This window comes from Diabrotica virgifera, chromosome 7 (genome assembly GCF_917563875.1).
Source record: "Diabrotica virgifera virgifera chromosome 7, PGI_DIABVI_V3a".
In the NCBI taxonomy this organism is placed as follows: domain Eukaryota; kingdom Metazoa; phylum Arthropoda; class Insecta; order Coleoptera; family Chrysomelidae; genus Diabrotica; species Diabrotica virgifera.
The window spans coordinates 242,097,459-242,120,638 of NC_065449.1; the positions used below are offsets into that span (position 1 = coordinate 242,097,459).

At 33.0% G+C, this 23,180-nt stretch overlaps 1 protein-coding gene and 1 long non-coding RNA gene across 2 annotated transcripts in view; both read right to left on the bottom strand.

The window, feature by feature from the left end:
* LOC114329174 (collagen alpha-1(XV) chain) overlaps positions 1 to 23,180 on the bottom strand; it is a gene marked incomplete at its 5' end in the record, with an annotated part of 898,386 nt that overhangs the window by 70,072 nt on the left and 805,134 nt on the right. The gene's annotated exons all lie outside the window — the stretch shown is intronic.
* On the bottom strand, positions 1,449 to 1,879 carry LOC126887818 (uncharacterized). The gene is made up of 2 exons (XR_007699220.1): positions 1,782 to 1,879; positions 1,449 to 1,682 (listed from the first exon to the last, which is right to left on the bottom strand). It is a non-coding gene; the product is annotated as an uncharacterized LOC126887818 (long non-coding RNA).

The following is a 23,180-nucleotide window of genomic DNA, read 5'->3' on the forward strand; positions in this document are numbered from 1 at the left end:
AACCACTTAAAGTCCTATCTTTTGGCTATTTGTGGGCAAATTTTCAGCCAAATCTATGATGATGTATTTTGGGAACGGAGGAAAATGTAAAAAACGGTATTTTAACGTTTTTTACACTATAAAATTTGATCAAAAACTTGTTTTGATTCAAAATAACTTGTTATAATGCCATATAATGACATTTTTGAGTCCTTTCTATTAAAATATTATGTTTTTCATTGATACTCTACGACAGAAAATGCAAATTTGTTTAAATAAACACCAAATCACTGTAAAATCGCATAAAATAACATTTTGAGAAAAAAAAAGAAGAAGATTTTTTGACCTTAAATATTTTATTTTTACGTCCCGCAGAAGCTATATACCAATTTTCAGACAAATTGGAGATCCAAAATTTTTTGCCTGAGTGATTTGACATGGAATGTACCTTTTACGTATGTTCTCGACACATGTATTGAGAAATAAAAAGTTCAAGTAAACTATTCTCCAAAAGGCATTTGAAAATTGTGTTAATTTGTTTATAACTTTTCGTTCGACTTTTTTTAATAATGTCGCGAAGATTTAAAATTTTTGAAATATCGTTTCGACATTCGTGTTGACAAAAAAATTTTGTATGGCCATTTATTGCCGAGATAGCTTTTCCAAATTTAAAAATTCATAATTTCTTTACTTATCAATATTAACATTCATAACTGCGTGAGTGCATCTATCAACCCTACTAGTTAACAGTGCCATTTATACACATAGTAAAAATTGTAAAATATTTTGAAAAATAATTATTTTCGTGGCGACCTTATTTTGCCCAAGTGATGGAGTAGGTATTTTTTAATATCTCCCTTAATAATGGAGTAATATCAATGTTTTTTTGAAGTTATACTTCTTTAGGCACGAGGGTGAATTTTTACATTCCATGGCGCATGCGCACACCGACAGTATGTTAGTCGCTACATCTTTATGTAGCGCAAATAAGGTGTGCGTGAAAAGAATATATTATTAGTGTTTTTAGTAAATATATTTATTAAAATTTTTGTGTCTTTGGATTTGTCTTCCTCGGGAATAAGATATTTTATAATAATAGTAAGTGTATATTTAAAGTATTTTTGTATACTTCACTTGGTCTATTAAATTTGTCAGTATATATGAGAAATCTTGTAACCTGTCAAAGCAAGTGGTAGAGCGCATGACCGGAGATCGAGAGGTCCCCGGTTCGAATCCCCGTGTGTTTTCTAACTTTTTTTTATTTTTATTACTGTTTTAATAAAAATTTTGGAAAGTAGTAAGTAAAAATTAGTTTAATCTTTAAATAAAATACAAATAACCTGTTGAAAGTATATTTATTTCGTTGAAATCATACAATAGAAGTATAACTTCTTATGTTCGTACAAAGTGCACCAAGGGCGCCCACAGGATATTTCCTCAGGGGGGGTAAAGGGTATTGAAACAAAAAATACAAGAAAAATTGTTTTGCTGTTTAAAACGCAACACGGTTAGTGTCAGTAAAATGTTACTTAAATAATAATTGAATTCTTCTGGTGTCCATCGCAAATAAATCAATTACTTTCTGCATGAAGTTTTCTATATTTTCTTTTATTTTTCTTCTGTGTACAGATAACAGGCATAGCCCACTTAGACGATTGTTCGACATCGTATTCCTTATCCAGGTCTTCACACGTTTGAGAGTGCTGTAAAAAAGTATCGAGGTTGTTATATTGTAATGTAAGTTTTAGAAGAACTGAAACACATGGATAAGAATATAACGTAATAAAATTATAGTTAGTTACCTGAATGATCGCTCGATGGTGCAAGTTGTTGGTGGCAGACAAAGAGCTATTTGGATGGCTTTTGCTACTGACGGCAAAAAGCAGGCATGCTCATGCTGCATTTATAAAGCCGCTTTGATAACTACCATGGGTTACGCGGGGCCTAAACAGTACACACAACTTGCATAGCCCACCTTTAACTTCTTTTGAATAAGCTAACCAGGGGTACGTATTTAACCATTCATGGATAAATGGTCGTTTGCCATCGTCAATATCATACTTGAAATTGTAACATTTATCTGGCTTTCATGGGTTTGTTAACAAAGTAAATTTCAAGCGATCGTTCAAGCTACAAATTTTATTAGTATCAAGGTAGTTCCCAACATCCAAATTTAAACTGTCTTCAACAATCGCAAAATTATCCGATGCGGTGGCCGTTACAACGTTAGTTTCTCTTTGAGAGGCGGATACAGCTGACTCCAAGCTAGATGGCCCTGCTACAGCTAAATCATTTTGACTGCATACTATACTACTGTTTTCGGTACTGTTCGGTAGGTCAGATCCATCATCAATTTTCAGCCGCTTGTTTGGCTTGTTAAAGAACTTCCTTATGTCCATTTTTCTACAAATACAGTAGGCTAATTAAATTGATGCATTCAATCATCTAAGCAAGCGCGGCTCCTCCTTAGGGTCAATTGGTCAATGACCCCCCTAAAATAATCTCATAAAAATACCAATTTTATTAAAAATATCTTTTATCTAAAACTTCACTCTGAAATATAAAATTCTCTCTCAGCAGTCTGCATTGGCAAAACAAATATAATAGATATAATAACGTCGCGCCTCGCGCTATACACAAGCCCGTGGCTGGGCCGTATTTTAAATTGTCTATATACAGTTCTTATGGCTTATGGACAAATGCATGTAAAATAGAAAAGAGACGGCAGATAGCAATTTCGTGGGCGAGAGTGGGAGTGACCTTTCCGTCGTATACCTCTAGTAGAGTCGACGGCCTCACGTTTAGTTAGTTACCGTCTGCTGACCGCACTTCACGGCAGGTCTATATCGATCGCGGCGTATTTGCGTAATTTATTTTGTTTTGTTGGATTTTTTTGTGATTGTAACAAAAACAAGATGAGTGTTGTTGACGAAATAATTGCCTTAAAATCTGCTGGAACACTAAATTATGAACGGCGGCTTGAGAAAAAAGAAAGTGGTCGACCAAAACCAAACATGAATTTAAAACAAACAACAAAGGATAGGGGTAAGGACATTCAAAGATATTTTAAAGAATCAATGTACAATTTGTGTGATTGGATTTGTGGCTGCAGTGTGAGAAATGCATTTTTTTGCTATCCGTGTTTACTGTTTTCGAATGACGCTGTATGGGCGAAAAATGGAGTAACTGACATTAAGCATTTAAAAGTGAAAATTACAAAACATGCCTCTTCAACTACTCATATAAATTCATCAATGAGTTACGCAAGTTTAGGACGTGTTAACATAAGACAGCAACTTGATAGTGTATATCGTAAATCTGTGCATGACTTTAATGAATTGGTATCTAAAAATAGGTATATTTTAAACAAACTAATCGACTGTGTAAAATTTTGTGGAGTTTTCGAAATTGCATTGCGCGGTCATGACGAAAGTGACAGCTCCAATAATCGTGGAATTTTTCTGGGCCTTATCGATTTTGTTTCTGAACTGGATTTAATGTTTAAAGAACACATTGAAAAAAGTACAGTATTTAAAGGAACATCGAAAACAATTCAGAACGATATTTTAGAATCAATGTTAGCCATTGTGCATACTCATATCATGAAGGAGATTGGCCAGACAAATTTTGTGGCCATTCAAGTAGATGAGACCACAGACAGCTCCAATAAAACGCAGATGATTATCATATTGCGATATGTATTAACTGGTATTGTACATGAAAGATTTTGGAAATTTGTTAACCCCCTAGGTACTACAGCACAACATTTAACTAATGTAATATTGGAAGAACTTCAATTATTAAAAATTAATGAAGCACCTGAAAAATTGATTGCCCAAAGTTACGATGGTGCATCAGTCATGAGCGGTAAACTGGGAGGAGTACAAACAAAAATTAAAGAAATATACCCAAATGCACACTTCATTCACTGCTATGCCCATCAATTTAATCTTATCCTCCAAAAAGCGGCGAGTCAACACAAACCGATAAAAATATTTTTTGCAAATTTACACGGATTTTCGTCCTTTTTCGGCCGATCTCCAAAACGTACGATGGTTCTGGATAGAGTGGTTAAAGTAAGGCTACCTAAAGCTGCGCCTACTCGATGGGCTTTCAATACAAAATGTGTTGAAATTGTATACACTTATAAAGATGATTTAAAATCTTGCTTAGAGGAAATTATTGATGAGGAGCAAGATGGTAACAATATAAATCAAGCAACTGGTTTAAAAAGACATTTGGAAGATGAGCATTTTTTATTTTGGTTAAATTTTTTCCATAAAATAATGCCCCATGTTGATATATTGTTTAAACAATTGCAAATGCGAGACATTGATGTTATATCTGTCAAAAATTGTATCCTGTCTTTTAACAACAATATCCAAATAATTAGAAATACTATTTTGGAATCAGAAGTACCAAGCACATCAACAGCAAAAAAAAGAAAAACTACTGCAGAGGATCCAAAGCGACGAACTGCACTTGAAATTTGTGATATTATTATATCTGAAATAAATCACAGGTTTAGTTTCAATGATCATCTCATGATTTCACAGTTATTCTACATAGAGAAATTTGAAGCATACACTACCAACTTTCCGCAAAATATTTTAAAAATGGTGACGGCTAATTATCCCACAGTGAATATTTCCAAACTAAAATCGGAACTTGAAGTCTTATATTGTCGTGAGGATTTTCGCAATAGTGCTGGTGCAGTAGCCATACTTCAGCTTTTTATTAACATGAATTTGTCTGAAACATTTTCTGAAGCAGTGAAGTTATTAAATATTTTGTGCACACTCCCTATGACAACCGTGGAAAGTGAGAGATGTTTTTCTACTTTAAAAAGAGTAAAAACATTCCTGCGTAATACGATGGGACAACCTAGACTTAGTGCCTTGTCTATGCTGAGCATCGAGAAAACGCTTGTCAAGAGCATTCCAAATTTCAATGAGAAGGTCATAGACTATTTTGCAGAACTAAAGGATAGAAGAATTGACTTAAAATATAAAAATATTTAAAGTAAGTTTCGTTTTAATAAATTTACAATTTATTATACTATAAATATTCCTATCTATATATCAGTCAATAACCTGTTCATACCATTTTTCCTATATTTTTTAAAAGATTTACTCTAAAAAAAGACAAATTTAATTTTCGGAAAACTAGGGTAAATAGTATTGAGTTTTATCTAAGTCTGTATTTTTTATCTAAAATATAAATGCTAAAAGATCTTTTAAATACTTTAAAAAATCAACAGTTTGAAGTTTTCAAACCAAAATGACCCCCCTGAAGATTGACCCACGAGCCGCCGCTGCATCTAAGTGTTAGGTGTCAAATAAATTAACGCATTTAACCGGGGAGTAGGCCGATAAATGGACAGAATAAGACCAAATGGATAATTTAGTTGCATTGAAAAATATTTTTAAAACCTTTTAGAGAAGTAAAAAATTCATCTAAGTTAATTAAAATTTGTAGATTAAAATACCTACCTTGCACAGTTGAATATCTCAACTGCGATACAGGAATAACTTATTTTCTTAAAGTAGGAAGGGTACTTATAAAAAATGTTATTACTTCAAGCACAATTTTTGAAATAAATATTGTAATTGTACTTCATAGACGCAAATGATGTTATTTTAATTCATAAAAAAGTATTTTTTACCTTTACACACAATAGATAACTACCTCGTAAAAATAAGCCTATTTTATTTAAGGTCAAGTGAGAAATAAAGTATATTATATAATACTTACACGTTGCACAAAAAACACTTTTAACACGTTAATATAAGTTCTATGAATAACAGTATATAAATTGTGAGCACTACCGTACTACTAGACGTATCAGATCGGCCGTTCAGCCCACCTATTTCATTTCTCAACTGGATAAGCCTAGACCGGACATCATCAGTGCATGCGGCATGCGCACCGAAAACGATGCGGTTCCATCCAAACATATGCGTCTCAGTCAGAAGGGATAAGGGATTGAGAAAAAATACATTTAAACTGGCATATCTCGTGAGTGATTATGATTAATATGGAATTTATTTTATAATATAAAGTAAGAGAGAGCTAAATATTTTTTACACGCTTTCGCCAAATTCTCATGGGGGGCGATGGCCCCACCTGGCCCCTCCCTGGGGGCGCCCTTGAAGTGCACACACATTCTTTTTTATTTTGGTATAGTTTTGGATATTCTGTATTACAATGAAATTATCGACCAATGTCGCATTAAAAACTCACCCTGTATACAGGGTGTCCCGGATTAATTTATCCAGGCTATATCTCTTAAACTACCAGAGATTTTCGAACAGGACAAAAACTGCTCTATTCCATTTGTAATACACTTTAATATGGCGTAGAAAAAATCATCCCCTAAATATTTATCCCTTAGTTACAAACCCTAACTTTAATTTTTTTAATAGCACCCTGTATATTTTTTAATAGTTTTGGATGTGGTCTTCTATCGTCTATTCAACATATTTTTTAAAAATAAAATCGGTTCGTAAGTAATAAAGAAAATACCAGTTTATTTTTTATTTTTGTTATGTGTCCCAGACTAATTTATCCAGGCTATATCTCTTAAACGAATAGAGATTTTCGAATGGGACAAAAACTGATATATTCCATTTGTAATACACTTAAATAAAGCGTAGAAAAATTATCCCCTAAATATTCATCCCTTAGTTAGAACCTATAACTTTAATTTTTATTAACTATACCATAATTAACAAAAATAAAAAATAAACTGATATTTTGTTGATTTATTTACAAACCGATTTTATTAAAAAAAAATCTGTTGAATAGACGATACAAGACCACATCCAAAACTATAAAAAAATATACAGGGTGCTATTAAAAAAATTAAAGTTAGGGTTGTAACTAAGGGATGAATATTTCGGGGATCATTTTTCTACTCCATATTAAAGTGTATTACAATTATTGGAATAGACCTGTTTTTGTCCCATTCGAAAATCTCTATTCGTTTAAGAGATATAGCCTGGATAAATTAGTCTGGGACACCCTGTATAGAAAAATATAAGAATAAAAAAGTGCATACAAAACAAATGTTTAAACGGGAGATGAAAAAGAGTGTGTATATCCCTAAATAGTTTTGGAAGCTTCCTTAACAAAGAAACCTATTATTTTACAAACTAAAACGACGCGACACCAAATAAAAAGGTCGCTTTGCTATTCCACAGTGTTTAATTTACATTTAAAATATATGTCTATAGCATTTCAGCGTAGGTCACTGCGGAATAATAATTTCACGAGAACAGAAAATAAAGTATACACCCCCTGATCTCTTCACTGCATTTTTCTGCAATTACCGCTTTTATCTTTGAACGTATTACCTTCTTGTCATTGTAGACCAGTCCGTGAGAATAAAATGGGAAAAAATTCAAATAATCATAATATAAAGCTCTGTAGTTACCTACTAATTAATTTAATTTTCATTAAAGTTTCTATATTCTATAATTACATAGTCCGTCTAATATACTTACCGTTGCACGTCATCCACGTCATAGCCCGTGACGTCACATGATACCAACACGAAATATTTAGGAGGTAGGTGTGTTCTTTTTTAGAATCATTTTGCCGAGTGCACTGGAATTACAGCCACTAGACATATTTTATTATATACGCGTAGAAATAATATTTGAAGATTTCTATTAATGTTAACTTAAAGAAATACACAATAATAATGTTTCATTTAATTTGTATAAATGGATTATAAAGCGCTTTTATGAAGCACATTTGTTCGGTACACACTGTAACTGTAATCGAACGAAGGTGACATTTTGGCATAAATTGGTAACATTTATTTGATAGTTGCGGTATTGACACTTCAGATTTGTTTTTATTATTTACTATAAATATTTGTTTTATTAATATATTTATTGTTTTTATTATTTAGTTTAACGTAAGATTATAACTTAATTCTTGTTTTGTATTTGTAATGTTTTTATTTATTTACGTTGAATATTAATTTGCTTTGTTGTATAATCCACTTCGGAAAAATTACGGGATATATTTGATTTAAAATGAAATTAAGAATTTTTTGTAATTGAGCAACAATGTCAAATTAGATCTCTGACGCAGATAATGACGTGCAACGGTAAGTATATTAGACGGACTGTATGTTCAGTTCTATTAATCTTCGAAGAAGATAGACTACAATGACCTCAGGATTACATCGGATTTATACTATAAGCAAAGAGCAAAAGTACGTGTTAACGACCAGCTGTCAGAGGAAATTGAAATCAGACGTGGAGTGAGACAGGGATGCGTGTTGTCGCCAATTCTTTTTAATGCCTACTCGGAAGAGATCGTGAAAAAAGCTCTTGAGGGTGAAATAGCTGGAAAAAAGGTAAATGGAGTTCCCATTAACAACATTATATATGCGGATGACACTGTTACTTTAGCCGAAAATATTAGGGATCTTCAGAGGCTGGTGACTAGAATAGCGGATAAAATAATAGAATAGCGGGTGGAAAAATAGTTTTCCACCTACCTCTACCGAAAGTATACTTTTCCGGACCTGATTGTAGGGAGCAAAGCTTTACTTTTCCTCCCTAGGGAGGAAAATATTTTTCCCCTTAGGGAGGAAAAGTAAAAGTGACGTCATGGTATTTCATTCATGAAATATAACTTATTGACGCCCTGTACAATATCTATTTTCTATTACGTAAGTATCTATACATTTATAAAACAGCCTGTATTTTGTAGAATGGTAAAAACAGTAAATTGTTATTTTGATTTAACAATGTTTACATTAATAATTTGACTTATATTTGACAGTTGACAGTTATATTGTACCTACTTGTTAGTTTTAGTTCTAATAAATTTTGTTGGCTAGTTACATAAATAAATTAAGTAAAAATGAAAAATTGACTTGTTATTTGAGGAAGGTGGAAAAACCATATGTATAACATGGGACTAAAGTGCCTTTTCCTCCCTTGAATGATTACTGCCCTCCGCTACGGGTCGGGCTTAATTTCTGGCTTAATTTGTCTGACGGATCCACAAATCGTAATACGATAAAACTTGCCTTAAACACGCGATGTAGATGATGCTGTATATAAAAGGTTTACTAAAAAAAAAACCGGGGGAGAACCTATTTCTCCTTCCTAGATACCAGGGAGTTTTAACTTTGTTGCATGTAGTTTGTAATGCCAAACTGACACCGAAAATCAAATTTCATATTTTTTAATTCATTCTGAAATACTTTGCAAGATAGATGATTAAAAAACACGTAACCCAGCCGCTTGTGAACGGGTAGGATTGCATCGTCAGAAGGAAGAAAATCGAAGATTTTTAATGCTTAAAAATCTTCATCTTGTTGCAAATGCAGCACTTTTCTGTTTAATTTCTATCCTATTTGTTACTAAAGATATACATGTATGTATGTAAGTATGTAAAGACGTATGTAAATAAGGCTTTCATTTGCCTATGGATAAATAGTATTGCTATATAATATAAATACTATCATTACAGTTCAATTATCCGAAAAAATCGATTTTCCGAACACCCCTGTCCCCCAATTAGTTCGGATAATCGACGTTTGGAATGTATCTGGAATACATTTCAAATGTATTCTACTGTATTTGGAATGCTATTTGTTGCGAAATTCATATACGGTGTGTTAAATATTCGTAGAACACAAAGACGATTTTTATTAAAGCATTGATTATAAACACGGATATATCCGTGTCTATAATCAATGATTAAAGTCAATTAAAATGAGACTGGTTTTTAATAGTATATTACGAGTATGCAACGAGCATTTAATGATGGTAATTATGAAGCGAGTATAAGGGATCCGAAACGAGCCGCCTAGCGGCGAGTTTCGTATAGAGTAAGAGCTTCATAATGATAATTAAATGCAAGTTGTTTACACGATTTTTTCTATGATCATTCACAAAAAAATATATTCAAATTTATTAATTTTGTAACGCAAACAAATTAAGTAGTTTGTCAGTCTGACAGTTTGTTTACATATTGAGAACTGTCAAAGAGTATGTATTTGATTCGCCATTGGTTATTGCGCGTGTGCCACCTTTATCGCGAATGTCATATCTCGAATATATTGGTTAAAAATCTGTATCCTAATGAAAATATGTATCATAATGAAGTTCATTTTGATACAGGTAGTGACATCATAATTGATATATTATAGTATGAGAATAGAAAAATTATTGTTAATGTATTATTAAAGATCCACAAGGAAAAAGGTTTTCCTGTAGTTGGCTGTATACCATATAATACCAAAAAACGAATAAAGTTATTTATAAAAAGTCTATATTTAAAGGGGCTAAAAAGGGCTACATCACAGAACTAGTTTTAGATTGATTGACCAATCATCATCAGTGCTTTCCTAAAATGAATATAACCTGATAAAATGATGCAAAGGTTTTAAAATTTTGACTACGTTTAAAAAAAGTCGTAGGTTATACCTACTCACGTGTCCTTACCATGCTAACCGCCAAAATATAATATTACAAATTTTATTTACATATATTACATAATTACAAATATTTCGGTGGTTAGCATGTAAGATCACGTGAGTATAACGTACAACTTTTTTTAACCGTAGTCAAAATTTTAAAACCTTTGCACCATTTTATAAGGTTATATTCATTTTAGGAAAGCACTGATGATGATTGGTCAACCAATCGAAAACTAGTTCTGTGATGTAGCCCTTTTTAGGGATTTTAAATATAGACCTTTTATAAAGGACTTTATTCGTTTTTTTGTATTATTTGGTATACAGCCAACTACAGGAAAACCTTTTTCCTTATGGATCTTTAATAATACATTAACAATCATTTTTCTATTCTCATACTATAATATATCAATTATGATGTCACTACCTGTATCATAATGAACTTCATTACGATACAGATTTTCAATATGATACAGATTTTTAACCAATAGAATAACCAATAGATATGACATTCGCGATAAAGGTGGCACACGCGCAGTAACCAATGGCGAGTCAAATATATACGCTTTGACAGTTCTCAATATGTAAACAAACTGTCAGACTGACAAACTACTTAATTTGTTTGCGTTACAAAATTAATAAAGTTGAATATATTTTTTTTTGTGAACGATTATAGAAAAAATCGTGTATACAACTTGCATTTAATTATCATTATATCATTATGAAGCTTGTACTTTATAAGAAACTCGCCGCTAGGCGGCTCGTTTCGTATTCCTTATACTCGCTTCATATTGACCATCATTAAATGCTCGTTGTATAATATACTATTAAAAACCAGTCTCATTTTAACTGGCTTTAATAAAAATCGTCTTTTTGTTCTACGAATATTTAACATACGGTATATGAATTTCGCACCAAATAATATTCCAAATACTATATTTTTTTTATTTTTATTTAATAATACAGTAACAAGTATTTTAAAATTAATCTCCTTTTAACAGACTCTAATAAAGACTTATCTTTTTCGGTGTACGAATATTTAACATTCCGTATATGAATTTGGAACCGAATAACATTCCGTATATGCGTTTGGGACCTCGCCGCCTATTGGTTAAAATATGACCGCGTGCTGCAACGAACCAATAGAAAACTCCTAGGTTCCAAATACATATACGGAATGTTTAGATTCGTCCCGTAGAGGGGTTGAGTTGCGTGTAATAACCTTATTGTTCACGGAAATACATAAATAAAATTAGAACAAAAATGTAAAACAACAAACTGTCAATAATATATTTATTTATTTCGGTAAAAAGGCGTTCCTATTTCTCGAAAAGGGTAGGTATGTTACGGACCGAGGCTTGTAAAAGACTGAACTAAAAACATTCATGTTGACACATGTGGGGAAGTTGATGGTTCGAATGCATTTAAAAAGTGATTTATTGACATAAAGAGGCTAGCTGGTCTGATACGGTAATTTATTAAATGTGGAATTTTTGTTTCGCATACATAAACTGAGCAGGCCATTAACATCTGGTTTCGTATATATATTATGAGCCGAAAGAAATGTAAATTTTAAATGGGACTTATTATTTCGTTTTGAGGGAAAAGTTATTAAAAATTAAAAATTTAAATTAGCAAAATAGTAATTGAAGCGTGTCGCCACATATGTTTTACAATTCGTTTTATTATTTGTTGGTGTCCAAATGAAGTCGGTTTCTATAAAAAAGCTGTTAAATAAATAAATATTGCGCGATTTTTTGCTATGATTGATCAGTAAAATTTATCCCTTCCATTAACCGGTCACTATAGAATTTTCATTTTATAGCCTAATTTTCAAAACCTATAACATGAATTTTCGATTATGAGCTTTGGAAATAAATACAAGACATATACCCTAAAAACTCAGAATTTAAACTTTCTTATTACAAATCAATGATCTCACGTTACGGGAAATATTTCCATGAAGAAGGCAGTGAGTGGAGTTTGTAGCTAGTTATGCAATTTCAAAAAACGTACTTGTGCGAAAACGAAGCAGTTTTATACGATTTATATCCTTTGTAATGGAGAACCATTTCCTCAGGTTCTTTAACCATGATATTCTTCTTCTCCCAACTCCCCGCTTTCCGAATACTTTACCTTGAAAGATTACCTTCAGTAATCTGTATTTAGTGCTGTTTCTCATTATGTGTCCGAGATATTCTAACTTTCTCCTTTTAATGGTATACATCACCTCTCTTTCTTTCCCCATTCTTCGTAATACGGTCTCGTTGGTTATCTTGCCCGTCCATGATATCCTTAGAATTCGCCTGTATAGCCACATCTCGAAGGCTTCAAGTTTTTTCTCCATTGCTTCAGTGAGTGTCCAGGATTCAACCTCGTAATATAATATTGAGAAGATATAACATTGTACACCATACTACAGTTACTAGGTGACAAAGGATTACATATCATCCATTCTATCTGTGTCGCTATTTGGAATTCAGGAAAATGGCCATCTGATTGGTGTACCTCAATTGATATCCCACTACAAAAAAAGGAACTACTACCAAATGTGAAAACTACCGCACACTGTCACTAATAACACATGCTAGTAAAATCTTGTTGCATATCATCAAAAATAGATTAAAAACCTATCTACATTACCAAATACCTCAGGAACAAGCAGGGTTTTTAATGGGTAAAGGTAAAAGGGAACAAATCCTGAACCTGAGACAACTCATTGAAAAGTCTAGAGAATTTCAAGTACATACCTATGATTATATGCTTCGTTGACTACCAAAAGGCATTTGATTGTGTAAGCTGGATAAATCTGTGGTCAATTTTAATAGAAATGGGGGCACCAATGCACCTAGTGACACTTATTAAAAATCTGTACCAGTCTAATATAGCGACAGTACGACTAGATCAGAAGTTCTCAAACCAATTCAAGACCGAGAGAGGTGTTAGACAAGGATGCGTGTTGTCACCTGACCTATTTAACATTTATGGTGAACATGTCATGAGGATGGTTTTAGAAGAATGGGCCGGTGGAGTAACAGTAGCTGGTAGGAAAATCTCCAAATTAAGATTTGCTGATGACACTACACTTATAGCAGCAAATGAGCAAGAAATGTTTGATCTTCTGCGAAGAGTTGAGTACGAAAGCAATAAAGTTGGTCTGAAAATCAATAAAGCTAAGACAGAAATAATGGTGGTCGACAGATTTGACACTATTTAACTGACTAACATATTACAGGAGTACCAGGTAGTAAACACCTTTGTCTATCTCGGGTCTAGTATAACTAACGATGGTAACTGTGAAGCAGAAGTTCGGAGACGTATGGGTATGGCAAAAAATGCGATGAGTCGCCTAACTAAAGTTTGGAAAGACAGATCTATATTTCAAAATATCAAGATAAGACTGGTGAATCCTCTTGTATTCTCAATATTTCTATACGGAGCAGAGACTTGGACTCTTCGCGCATGCGAGCGTCAAAAAATTGATGCCTTTGAGATGTGGTGCTGGAGATGAATGCTGCGCATACCTTGGACAGCTCATAGGATAAACGTTTCCATTCTAAACAAACTCAATATAAAAAATAGGCTGTCCACAATATGTCTGCAACGAATTCTGCAATTCTTTGGTCACGTGGTTCGCAGAGGTGACGACAGTTTGGAGAGATCAATTGTTTCTGGAAACGTTCCGGGGAGAAGATCAAGAGGACGATCAGCAACTAGATCTGACCAAATAAAGCATTCAGCTGGAAACTCATTCTGCGAAGCTCTTAGAGTAGCTAAAGATAGAGACCAATCGAGAAACATTGTTAGGAATATTGGAAGAAATCACGATCCTCAGTAATGGGGAAACGACAGGAGAGAGAGAGAGAGAGAGAGAGAGAGAGAGAGAGAGAGAGAGAGAGAGAGAGAGAGAGAGAGAGAGAGAGAGAGAGAGAGAGAGAGAGAGAGAGAGAGAGAGAGAGAGAGAGATAACATCGTAGGAGGCTTACTTTTATCTCCAGATTAAGGTTGTGGCTTTTGAATGCATTCCCAGCCTTCTCTATTCTACATTTTATTTCTTGTGAGTCATTACTTAACTTTAGTCGAATTAAAATTAATATGTAATGTTAAAAAACCGGCCTAAAAATTCTTTGATATATAACTACCTGTAGTTTTACTCTTTTAAAAGATATTTTATCTCATAGATCACAAAAATAAATGTTCGCCCCGCCATGATTTTAAACTACGGAAGAAAGCCATGATGGATACTTCCTAAGGAAATTTAAAGAATGATCTATTGTTGAAATGCTGCAACGGTGAAATTAGGAATTTATTCACTTTATATCAAGCGTTCTTGCTGTTTTTAAATTTACTTTAAACCTTTATAAATTGAAGATGAAACGAGGGAATAGTGTTTTGGAATATTCGCTGGGAGCAGGCTGCTCCGAAAAACACGTTGTTAAAAATAATTACTTTACTTTAGGGCGAAATTTTTTTGTTCGAATAAAGCTCATAAAATGAAAAAAAGATGTATTGAAAAGGTTCATAATATCTGCAGAGAATGATAAAAAGCACAAAAAAGTTCTTTTAAAATTGAAAACTTGTTATATAATACCAGTTTTTAAAAAGATGTATGAATACTCTTCTACCTGGGATTCTTCATTAATAGACCAGTAGCTAAGGGGTTTAGAAAAAAGAATAAAGTAAAGTAACAGTTTTATTGTTGACTATCAGACATTGGGATGCACTGTTTGCAGTGAGTGTTCTTTGCAGAGATACCTAGATATGAATCAGGAAGTATACCTATGCCTGTTCTATTGATTTCGAGAAAGCATTTGACAGAGTGCAGCATATTCGTCTTAAAAAAATTTGTGTAATAAAAATATAGACAGCTAACACATTAGAATTATAATATGTAATCTCTATTGCAGGGGTGGGAAAATACTTTTAAGCGCGGGCCAAAATGAAATTTTCCAAATGTCTCCCGGGCCGGAGCCGGAGACCTATACCCAGTATGTACGCTGCGCACACGCTAATGTTTTTGGTGGAGGTTTTTCTCCGTCCAAGAAAGTTTTTTGACATAAATACTATAAGTATCATTTTAAAGCATTTGGACAAATACATTTGACTGTTAATAAATAATAGTAATAATCAATTGTCTTACTTGTGTGTACATGCGAACAATTTGTTCTCAGTAAAATTACGAAATTTTTGATATGGTCCATTATATTATAACATTATATTATCCATTATATTAAGCCATAACAGGGATCCAGATAAAAAATGAAATTCAGAAATTCAAGAGCAGCCTTTTTGAAGATGAGGAAATTTCTGATCAACCAAAGATTCAATATGCAAATCTGATGGCGGATGGTAAAATGTTAGGTCAAGTCAACCATCATAGTCGAAATTCAAAGGTGTCCACTGATCTAGTATGGTCATGTAGAAAAAATGGACGACGACAGGATGCCAAAACAAATTTTAAAATAAACGCCAAGGAAAGAAGGAAGAGAGGAAAGCCGAAACAATCCTGGCTGGGTGGCATTTAGAAGATAATGTCGGAAAGGAACGTTCACCCTGGCGAATGCAACGACGGACGAAGCTGGAAACTGGGAACAGAATGGCGGAGAACGCTATAAAAAACTATGTCCAACTTATGTCCACTCTATTCTTCTTTATTGTATGTTAATGCTGACTTAGTGAGAAAGCTGGAAGCTTTTGAGATGTGGCTTTTTAGAAGAATTTTGAAAATGCCATGGACCGATCATATTACGAACAAAATGGTGTTGCACAGAATTGAAAAGGAACAGAGAACTTTGATCATCATTAAAGGGAGAAGGACAGCAAGGAGAAAGGGCAAATACTAAACTAATAAATGATAAGTACGTTGATAGCTTTTTTAAAAAAGGTTATAGTTTTTGAGTAATACGTGAAAAACAGCTGTAAAACATGCATTTTTTTTAAGAAAAAAAATCTGTGATATTTAATAACTCAAAAAGTATTGATTTCTGTTAATAACTTTATATAACAAATTTTGCTTAGAAGTTGACCCTCTATCGATTTCTGGTATTATTTTTAATAAAAAAATTTCACCCCCGAGAAGGGGTGGAATCCACCTCCAGGGTAAAAGCGCACGTTGGCATCATGTCACCTTTGTTCCTTGAAGTATCTTCTAACTACTCACCAATTTTCATAAAAATCGATGAAGGTTCAACGAAATCGGAGGTGAAAACCTTCAGTGACTCCACTAATTGAGGTTTTTATTGTTTGTAGGTGATCGTTTGTTCCGAATTCTAAGCGGGAACCAGCTTGTTCTCGGATTATTTGGACAAACAGTTTATAGATGTGGTTCAATAAGCTGATTGGTCTAGGTATAGTTTTCTAAGTACGCCTTTCTTATGTAGTAAAATTGTTAATGTATTGTTCCATGTTACATGTTATTTCATATTTAACATCTACTTATTGTTTAATAACTGTACGGTCAAAATGTAATAACCAAAATATAAGTTAATCTAACAATTACTAATTAGTTCACAAACTTTGCGACATTTCTCATTAAACCATCGCTAGTAAACATAAATTCGTAAGAACTACAGCAGCGGCTGTAGAGAGGTTGTATTAGCAAGTTTTAACTACAACCGAAAATTAGTTGTCCAACAAATTAACACTTAATTGCTTTCACTTTGTCTAATAAAATTGAAGTGTATTAGGTGTAATACTGTATTTCTATAAGCACAAAATTGTTTTTAAAGTTCTTAGGTAATCTTCGTAATTCGTAATAAAAAAGGTGGCGTAGATGACAAAACTTTAGAATTATGAAACATTTATACTATAATTATTAATTTGCGACTATAATAATACAACGCGGAGTACCACTAGAATGCATATTGTTCCTAGTTGGTTTAATATTATTACATATACAGGGTGTAATAAAAAGGCAGGTCATAAATCAAATCACATATTCTGGGACCAAAAATAGTTCGATTGAACCTAACTTTTCTTAAAAAGTTACAGCCCTTTGCAATTACAAAATGAACATCGCTTTTTTCCAATATATCAAAAACTATGGCAGGAACATCTTAAAAAAAATAACAGTGAAATTTGTACACCACATAAATATTTTATGGGGGTTTTAAGCACCCCATTATTTAAACACAATATTTTAAAACTTTCTTGCCTTTTAGTACTTTTTCGACAAGCCAGTTTTTATCGAGATATTTTGAACATTTGTAAAAACCACTACAATTTGTAAATGGTTTAGTAAGATTATAGGGACCTGGTAATATGAAAATTTATTTATAATTTACATTTTTTAGGTATGTATATTAAAAATGTATTTAAAACATTAAAAAAGAAGCTGCATCTCGATAAAAACTGGCTTATCGAAAAAATAATAAGAGGCAAAAAAGTTTTAAAAACAGTCTGTTTAACTAATGGTACAACAATAATAATTTAACATTTGGGGGTTTAAGGGAACAAAACCTCCATCAAATTTTTATGTAAACATAATAAAAAAGAAGCGACATCTCGATAAAAACTGGCTTATCGAAAAAATGCTAGGAGGCAAAAAAGTTTTAAAAACATTGTGTTTAATTAATGGTATCACAATAATAATTTAAATGGAACGTACACAAAAGTTGTTTAAGGGAACAAAACCTCCATAAAATTTTTATGGGGTGCACAAATTTCACTGTTATTTTTTTTAAGATGTTCCTGCCATAAGAATGCCACATGTCATTTTTCAATAAAAAGTCTCTTACAGTTTTCGAGATATTGGAAAAATTCGATTTTTATTATGTAACTTCAAAGGGCTGTAATTGTTTTCATGTGCAAATTTTTGTACTAAGGTAAGTTAGGTTTTCGTGATTTAGTTTATGTCCTGTCTTTTTGTTACACCCTGTATAATAGAGATAAATTTATAGGTAGAGGGAATAGGAGGCTATGATGGCTTGAACTTTATTTTTTGTTCGAATGCACTGGTTATTTATTGTTTTACGTTATTATTAAAATGATAGATCAACAGTTAGGTACACATACGCTAATAAAAATCCGCTCTACTTACCATTTTAGGATACCACTGCTGCATTAAAAAGAGAAAAGCATATATTACTCATGGATAATTTATGATGCATGATATTTCAATAGTAAGTACACTGTAAAATTTTTGAAGTAAATAAATCTGTCGATTTAAATACCGTAAAAAATTGTAGCCCTCATCACTCAAGGTAAAATGACTATAAGAAAACTGCAAAAATGTACTACTCAAATGTAATATTACTGTTAAGATCAGGAAATCTAATGAAATTGTATTAGCTCATTGCTATTTTCCCCATAACTTTAGCAAAAGTCAGTAAATTTACCTGCTGGCAACTGCAAAACTAAACAAATCCGAATTACAATAGTGTCAGTAAAATTGCCTTTCTAAAAAAAGTTTCTAAACGAATATCAGGCAAGTTTCAGGTGCGGACGTTCAACTATTAACCATTCTCGAAAAAGCTTAAGAGTTTAATAGATATACGTACCATTTGTTTGTCGATTTTAAAGCGGCATTTGACAGTATAATAAGACCTAGCCTTTACAATAGCAACGCCATGAATCAGTTAGTAATTCCAAAAAATTCATATACATACATGTTGATAAATGTAGCGATGGCCAAGATGATATCAGCAGTAAAAATTCAGAAAGACTCGTCTCAGAAGATCGGTGTTGCTAACTGGAAAATGCAAGCAAGGGCCAGAGCAGAAAGGCGAAGAAAGCTTGCAAAGGAGTTTATCCTATTAATCATGATCACCATGGTGCTGATGATTGGGATTTTAGGATTAGGATTAGGATAAAATTTTATACAATCCTTTATTACAGCATTGGGCATTGCTTCATATTACGTTTTCTATTTACTTTATTTTATTTTTAATTATTCCTTTGATAAATTTACTTGGATTTATTTAGTTCTCTGTTATCTATACATACATTTTTAAGAAACAGTATTACGGAGATTATTTCATTCATAGGAGATTCTGACCAATAGAAAGCTACATAAATCTAAATTAGACTGATAATTTTTGATAATTTCCCGTCGTCAAGTATATTACGTCAGATACCCTTCGTTGCTATGAAAAAATACATTCAGTGACATTAATGACAATTAATGTTTTAAAAATTATAAAAGTGATGACTTTCAACCGTAAAAAATTTATAACAACTGTGTGTTTAATTGTACTACTTTGTACTTACATAAATAAATTACAATAAAATTTTGGTTTTGAACAGTTTTATTCATGAGATAATCGCAACAAATTGTACTCGATCTCTAAAATTAATATAGAATTTTTGCCCTCGTGACACTTTGACATAATTACAAAATGACAAATTAAAACTGTCAAAGTGTCACTCGGGAAAAATTCAATAATTTTAGAGCTCTTGTGCAATTACTACTGAGAACTTTTTAGTACTCTTTTGATCTTTATTGTCAGTTTATATCTTTTTTCTGTTAATTTTCATCATTATTATTTTTTTTGCACCGTTATAGGTATGTAAATTTTTTTCTCTGTTACACTATGAAATTTTAACTCTGTCATTTTTAGTTTTCCACTCTCTACCTTAACCTATATTACAGGGCCGGATTTAAGGGGTGGCAGGCTGGGCAGCTGCCCGGGGCCCCCACATTTCGGGGGCCCCCACAAAGCCCCAAACATAAGAGGTTCATTTAAACAGATATTGGCAGGAAATACAGGAATTCGACAATATATGACAAGTATAAAATGAAGGAGCGTAGGAGTGATAATATAATACATTGTTCATGGTTATGTTTTTCACCTTCCACCGGGTGAGTGTATTGCTTCGTTTGTAAATTCTTAGAATTTCTTAGAATTTCTTGTATTTTTCACTTTCTCTACATATAGATACAACTTAGCAGAATGTTTAAAAGCTGCGTCTTTAAGCGACAGCAACGCAGACCGTGGCAAAAATATTATTGTTTCTAAAAGAGCAAATATTACTAGATGATCATGGAGGTAATGCCGCAAAATGACTAGTTAAAGGTTATAATCAGACTAAAGGAGCATTATCCCAAATTTCGGAAGACTATGAGCAACAATTTAAAACTCATAGCATTGCAAATAGTTTGTATTTATAATCGAATGTGTTTACTGGAAATAGAGAGGATATTAGGAAGGACAAACAGCACAAGTCGTATTCAGGAGTGGCAACACTTAGAACACTTAAATAAATTATACAGTCAAGACGTGACAATTTCGAAAGATATGGAACATCAGAGAAGTTTAGAACTCAAAATTTCAGTCACTTCATTACCTCTTTAAGTCATAGGTTTTCTGCATATGAATCCATTCATTCCAATTTTGGATTTTTAAATCATTTGGGAAAATTGGAAAATTTAACTCTCAATGAAATTGAAGCTCACTCGCCAATATTATCACCAACTTACCAACATTTATAGCAATGATTTAGATGAAAATTTATGTGTCCATCTGGTACAGTTTGTAAATTCTTCAATTCATTTAAAGAGGAAATCAGCTCATCAAATATAAGCAAAGAACTTCAAATGTACCAACTGCTAAAAGAAAAGAATATTAATGATACTTTTCCAAATGTTGAGGTGACACTTTGTTTATATTTAGTTGTGATGCTAAGATCATTCTCAAAATTTAAGTTAATTAAAAATCGACTTCCGTCTATGATGGGCCAAGAGTGTTTGAATAATCTTTCTACAATGAGCATTGGCCACGATGTCTTAATGCAACTAGATATGTCTCACATAATCAAGAAATTTTCAACTAAAATATCTCGAAAAGTTCCCGGACTTTAAAACAATACATCTTACTATAATTTTTAATATTTTACTGTAACAAGTTACAGCTGTTGTACTGTTTATTATTTAAAATTATGTTTATAAAAGTAGATCAACATTTTTTTAATGGTAGGAGGTAGGGCCCCCACACCAATTTTGCCCAGGGGCCCCCACTGCTTTAATTTCGGCTCTGCTATATTAGACACAATATTGAAGCTGTACAACAAACTTTCCCAAAGTATCGCCAATAATTCGTTCCTATTCTTGAACCGAAAACTGAAAATCCCACTTTGCTACTAATACCCAGAAATACCTTCGCTCTACTACAAACTCTAGGTATCATAGGAATTTCGGAAAGTCACGGTCTTAATCCAAAATATCTGGGTTCTCCCTAAAGTATTAAGTTCCTACCGGTTATTAAGTCATAATAATTGATGGATTCGGTGATTTAGATAGCAGCGCATTTTATGATTTATTGGACCGATGTTGACAACGCGTGGGTAGAGCCTGTCGGGAAGTTTGTGCATTTATTCAGAAATTTTCAGATAGTTTCACATTTTCTTTATTTTAATTGGATAATCGCTATCTATCTATCTCGGAAAAATCTCTATCTATCTATCTCCATCTGCCGTGAATTTTCTAAAACTGTTAAAGGAAATCCAACGAAACGTAGCGCGGCAGGCTTTGTGAAATAAAAAAAACATGAAATATATTCAACACAACTCAATTACTCTCAAAATTTGTTATTTATGATCCTTAAGCCAATACCGAACCCTAATTTATAGTCTCTGTACCCAATTTTGATTGTCCTGTGGACTGTCGCACTTTTTCCCGTGAATTGTCGGTAAAATGACACCGTTCAAAGAAATTTAACCTACAGGTACTAAAATTTCTCCATTTCGACGGAGCTAGGGCGTTGATACGATCAGTGCCGAGGTAATTTTACTATTGTGGTCTAACTACGCTATGTTTATATCGAACAAGCACCGTCGCACACCGAGAAAATCCAACAGGATGCGCGTTCGATCTACATCCCACCATGGAACAACTAAGAGAGAAGGAGGTGGTCAGTTAATGGGATAAAAGCAGGCCAGCGAGAAAGAACAGCCAGTCTTACGGCGTTAAGCTCTAGGCTCCCTGGCTAACTAGTGTACTGAACTGGTAAGCCAATTTGGGCTGCGATGGATTGAGTCGGAGGCTGCCGCGGCGAAGGAGCTCTATATTGAAGAGATGCTTTGCCCGTAATTAAACAGAATCCGTGTAACCGCGTAGTGAACGGTTGCTTCCATCTCAGGCCTGAGGTCGTAAGGGTATCTGTGTGTGTAGTCGTTGATTCTTTGATTTCGTGCTTGCGAGGTTGCGTATGTGGTTATATCAGATTGAGGTTTAACATTTGCGAGACTGCGTGCGTGGACTGAGGTATAACGTGGTTGTGAGTCTGTGTATAATTGCTTCTTGCGTTACATTAATGTTGTTGCATTTTCCTTTGATAGTAGTAAATAAAATTTAATTTTTCTATTGCAGACGTTCGCCAAGGGTACTTTCTTCGAAGGGGGAGCGAAAACGGAATATTATTTGATTTTTGTCATTTTAGTTTTAGTTTGTATATAAATATACAGAATATATTTATCTATTTTGAACCAGTGTTTTACTGAGTCTGTTCTCCAAAAGGAATTACTTGTTACAAGTCCTAAAATTTGAAATAATTTTAATAAAAAATTGATTTTTTTATTTTTTTAAACATTTCTATAGTTTTGACAAAATAAGATTAAATTTAAGCGTGGTTTTTAGGTAAATCAAAATTTGCAAAATTATCATACAAATCCTCTTCATTCCTTAACTCAAAAAGTCCTAAAACTTTACCCGATGGCAATTTCTTATAACCCGGTTTTCCTTGAAGCCACTACCTTTAGTTGAAACTAAATTTTGTAAACTTAATTATTTTTGTAGGCGTCGACACCTGACGCTGCCGTC